The following is a 6,000-nucleotide window of genomic DNA, read 5'->3' as shown; positions in this document are numbered from 1 at the left end:
TATTTTATTAAAAAATTATAAAAAATAGCTTTTATATTTTTAATGTATTAAATATATTAAAAAATTAAAATTTTTAATTATTATACTATTAAATGTGTTTTTAAAACACAAGAGAATTAAATTATTCATATAAAATACATATTAAAATATAAAATATAAATTAAAAATATATAAAAAATATTATGTATTTTTATACAAATATATAGTAGTTAATTATATATATATATAATTGATATTTTTTAAAAAAGAATTAAATTAAATAATTCACTCCTGCAAACATAAAAGTGTTAAACCTTTTAATAATATTAAAATTTTGTAAAATTTCTTTTGCAACTAACACAGAAATTCTATCACAAAAAATTATTTCCTTATACATATATATAAAAAGTGATATGAAGATTATTTTTATGAAAATATTTTGTTATAATTCATTATCTTTTTCAAACACAAAAAATATATATTTTTATGGTTGCATCTAAAATGATTCGGTAAAAATAAAATTTAAATATTGATCTTTTGGTGAATATTATTTATTGAGATTATTAGATTATGATAAATATAAAAGTTCATATTAAAATGAATGTTATAAAATAAATTTATAATAAAGATAATATTTTAAAATATAAAGATATAATAAATATCTAAATTAAATATTTATTTTCTGTAAAAAAATTGTATAAATATTACAAAAGCTTAAATAATATATGTGTGTGTAACATTTTATTAAATAAAAATATTTCATTAAATACTAATTTAATTATATTAAAAATCTAAGTAAAATAATAATTATTTTGTAACAAAAATGCTAGTTGAAAAGAGATCCATTCATGTTAATTCATCATAACGTTAAGCTCTTTTTAATACAAACTGGTTAAAGGACAAGATGGTAATTTTATTTCTCATTATGTGGATAAAAGAAAGTGCAAGTTGCTTCTTTACTATGCTCTTCAAACAAATAATTTCACGTATAAAATCCTCGCTTTCATCTCATCTTTCGTTATATTTTATTATAAATCTTATTGGTTAAAATGATGGGAACAACAATATTCTATTAAAGTACAACGGTATATTTGAACAGGTTCCAATAAAATAATATGAATGGCTGTGATTTGTTTAAGAATATTAGAATGTTCTTTAGTTCAATTTATTGTTGGAGAGCTCGCAACTTGCAGTTCCTTTATACTGAGAGAATGCTTGGTCCGTGACCGCATAGAGACATAGAGTGCAGCTGAATTGTTGGAAGCTGCGAAGCCAGAGCCAAGGTAGGATTTCGTGGCTAATGTGTATAGTTGACCCAACTTTTTAAAATAATAACTATGTGGGTTTCTATCTCTTAGATAACAAACTTCTTTCTTTTGGTAGAAGGCCTGAAGTCATAAAAAGAAGTATTCGTTTATTGGCCTATTGGCTAAAGTTGGTGAATGAGAAAGTAGCGGATCAGGAAAGAGAAATTCTGATTGTTAGAAAAATAGTTAAAAAAAATCTTATTCTCGCTAGTTTAAAAGAAATAATGTATTGAATAATGATGTTATGAATTTTTCATATGCTAACAATAGAGAAGGCAGGCTATACTTGTATGACGTAAGTATGTTAAAGTGAATTAATTTTATAAACAGTTATTAATTTTTTGTTAACTATATTAATAAACGGATATAAAAATTAGTCCTTTGTAAGCTTTTTAATTAATAAATATAATAAATGTGTTGTTTATATTGTGTTTAGATAATTACATAGTAAGTAATAGATATATTGATTATTAAATTTTTACGTACCCTTCTAACAATATTCAATGTATATGTAATTATGATTACTATTTTTTATAATAACTACACTATGACATAGTTATCGTTTTTATTTTGATATATTTTGTAAATTGTACATAATATTACTTAATTAATTATTCATAAGATAAATGTAAATGTGAAAGACTTATGATTAGGGTTAAAGGTTTAGGTGTAATATATATATATATATATATATATATATATATATATATATATATATATATATATATATATATATATATATACCATATTTTATTTATTTAACAAATATTTGTTGGATTTATCTCAAAGAATTCTTTTGTAATTAAATTTATAATATTATAGAATCACTTATTTATTAAGGTATTACGATGGGTAACCAGAAATTAATGGGCTGGACTTATTAGGTTGTCCCAATCGTTTGAAGGAGGGAGCCCTTTGGGTAGGTTCGTGTCTAGGAGCCTCCGTCCGACTTGTGTGTGGGAGAAAGAATGGGGGTGGTACCTGCAAAGACACTCCGATGTCTAAGTCAGCAAGAGTCTAAGCAAGTTTGGAGAATATTGGAACTTAGAGATACCTGAGGGGTGTCACTGTATTTATAGTGGTGAACTAATAACCACCGTTGGAGTAGTTCCACCTTTTAATTAAGGAGGATAACCGTCCCTTTATCTTAGGGAAGTTGGAATATGGCTCCTGGAAGTTGGTTGAGAGATTTTTGGGGCAGTTACTTATTTGAATGGGTGTTATCCGCCAGCTAATTGATAAGCAGATAATTTATACGCTTTTTGGCATTGTTTTTAGATAGTTTTTAGTGTAATCTAGCTACTTTTAGGGATGTTTTCATTAGTTTTTATGTTAAATTCACATTTCTGGACTTTACTATGAGTTTGTGTATTTTTCTGTAATTTCAGGTAATTTCTGGCTGAAATTGAGGGACCTGAGCAAAACTCTGATAAGGAGGCTGATAAAGGACTGCTGATGCTGTTGGAATCTGACCTCCCTGCACTCGAAATGGATTTTCTGGAGCTACAGAACTCCAAATGGCACGCTCTTAACGGCGTTGGAAAGTAGACATCTAGAGCTTTTCAGCAATATATAATAGTCCATACTTTATTCGTGATTAGACGACGTAAACTGGCGCTCAATGCTAGTTCCATGCTGCATTCTGGAGTCAAACGCCAGAAACACGTCACGAACCAGAGTTGAACGCCAAAAACACGTTACAGCTTGGTGTTCAACTCCAAAAGAAGCCTCTTCACATGGAAAGCTCAAGCTCAGCCCAAGCACACACCAAGTGGGCCCCGGAAGTGGATTTATGCATCAATTACTTACTTCTGTAAACCCTAGTAGCTAGTTTAGTATAAATAGAACTTTTTACTAGTGTATTAGAGATCTTTTGACTATCTAGTCTTTTGATCATTCGGTCTTTGATTGTATTTTTTTGATCTTTTGATCACGTTTGGGGCTGGCCATTCGGCCATGCCTGGACCTTCATCACTTGTGTATTTTTAACGGTGGAGTTTCTACACACCATAGATTAAGGGTGTGGAGCTCTGCTGTACCTCAAGTTTCAATGCAATTACTACTTTTTTCTATTCAATTCTGCTTGTTCATATTCTAAGATATTCGTTGCACTTCAACATGATAAATGTGATGATCCGTGACACTCATCATCATTCTCACCTATGAACGCGTGACTGACAACCACTCCCGTTCTACCTTAGACCGGGCGCATATCTCTTGGATTCCTTAATCAGAATCTTCGTGGTATAATCTAGATTGTGGCGGCATTCATGAGAATCCGGAAAGTCTAAACCTTGTCTGTGGTATTCCGAGTAGGATTCCGGGATTGAATGACTGTGACGAGCTTCAAACTCGCGATTGTTGGGCGTGATGACAAACGCAAAAGAATCAAGGGATTCTATTCCAACATGATCGAGAACCGACAGATGATTAGCCGTGCCGTGACAGAGTATTTGGACCTTTTTCACTGAGAGGATGGGATGTAGCCATTGACAATAGTGATGCCCTACATACAGCTTGCCATGGAAGGGAATAAGAAGGATTGAAGGGAGACAGTAGGAAAGCAGAGATCCAACAGGGACAAGCACCTCCACACACTTATCTGAAATTCCCACCATTGATTTACATGAGTAACTCTATCTTTATTTTATATTTTATTTATTATTCGAAAACTCCATAACATTTACTATCCGCCTAACTGAGATTTACAAGATGACTATAGCTTGCTTCATACCAATAATTTCCGTGGGATCGACCCTTACTCACGTAAGGTATTACTTGGACGACCCAGTGCACTTGCTGGTTAGTTGTGCGGAGTTGTGACTAAGTGTTTTTCACGTTTGAGAGCGCTACCAAGTTTTTGGCGCCATTGTTGATGATCACAATTTCGTGCACCAAGTTTTTGGCGCCGTTGTCGAGGATCGTTCGAGTTTGGACAACTGACGGTTCATCTTGTTGCTCAGATTAGGTAATTTTCTTTTCATTTATTTTCAAAAAATTTTTTTTTCAAAAATATTTTTTAAAGATTTTCTCCCTCTATTTTTGAAAAATCCTTCAGAATTTTTAAGAATGAATTCTAGAGTTTCAAAATGGTATGCTGAAGCTTGGCTGGCCATCAAGGTTTAGACTAACCTGGTATGATTCCTGGGATTTTGATTGAGGACTTTGAATTCATTACTTCCTTTGTCCTATATGTTTTTCGAAAAATACAAAGTAAAATCCAAAAAAATAATAAAATTATAAAAATCAAAAATATTTTTGTGTTTCTTGTTTGAGTCTTGTGTCATGTTTTAAGTTTGGTGTCAATTGTATATTCATTTTGTTCTTGCAATTTTCGAAAATTCATACATTCATAGTGTTCTTCATAATCTTCAAGTTGTTCTTGGTAAGTCTTCTTGTTTTGATCTTGATGATTTTTTGTTTTGTGTTCTTTGTTGTTTTTCATATGCATTTTTGTATTCATAGTGTCTAAGCATTGCAAATTTCTAAGTTTGGTGTCTTGCATGTTTTCTTTGCATAATTTTTTTTTCAAAAATATATTCTTGATGTTCATCATGATCTTCAAAGTGTTCTTGGTATTCATCTTGACATTCATAGTGTTCTTGCATGCATCATGTGTTTTGATTTATAATTTTCATGTTGTAAGTCATTTTTTTTATGTTTTTCTCTCTCATAATTAAAAATTCAAAAATAAAAAATATCTTTTCTTTTTTCTCTCAAAATTTTGAAAATTTGGGTTGACTTAGTCAAAAAAATTTTAAAATTAGTTGTTTCTTGTAAGTCAAGTCAAATTTTCAAAATTTAAAAATCTTATCTTTTTAAAACTTTTTCAAAATTCAAATCTTTTTTCATTTTTCTTTCATGATTTTCGAAAATTTCAAAAATTATTTTTCAAAATATTTTTCTTAATTTTATTTCAAAATTTTCGAAACTTAACTAACAAGTAATGTGATTGGTTCAAAAATTTGAAGTTTGTTACTTTCTTGTTAAGAAAGGTTCAATCTTTAAATTCTAGAATCTTATCTTTTAGTTTCTTGTTAGTTAAGTAATTAATTTTAATTTTAAAAATTAAATCTTTTCTAACCAAATCTTTTTAATATATCATATCTTTTTTTTTTCAAAATTTTATCTTTTTTCAAAAATTTGATTTTAAAATATCTTTTCTAACTTCTCATCTTCTTATCTTCTTATTTTTTCAAATTTAATTTTCAAATTTTTTTCAACTAACTATTTGACTTTTTGTTTGTTTCTTATCTTTTTCAAAACCACTTAACAACTTTTCTCTATCTAATTTTCGAAAATACCTCCCTCTTTTTCAAAAATTCTTTTTTTTAATTAATTAATTGTTTTAAATTTTAATTTTATATTTATTTCTTATCTTAATTTTCGAAAATCATTAACTCCTTTTCAAAATTATTTTCGAAAACTTCTGTCTCTCATCTTATTCTATTTATTTATTCATTCACTAACAATTCTCTTCATCTCAAATCACTGCCCCTATCCTCACCTTTGTGTTTGGATTCTCCTTTCTTTATTCCCTTTCTTCTTCTACTAACAATAAGGAACCTCTTTACTGTGACATAGAGGATTCCTCTTCTTTTTCTATTCTCTTCTCTTTCATATGAGCAGGAACAAGGAAAAAAGGCATTCTTGTTGAAGCTGATCCAGAACCTGAAAGGACTCTGAAGAGGAAACTAAGAGAAGCTAAATTACA

This window comes from Arachis hypogaea, chromosome 6, assembly GCF_003086295.3.
Source record: "Arachis hypogaea cultivar Tifrunner chromosome 6, arahy.Tifrunner.gnm2.J5K5, whole genome shotgun sequence".
NCBI classification, from domain to species: Eukaryota; Viridiplantae; Streptophyta; class Magnoliopsida; order Fabales; family Fabaceae; genus Arachis; species Arachis hypogaea.
This window is presented reverse-complemented; position numbering follows the sequence as displayed.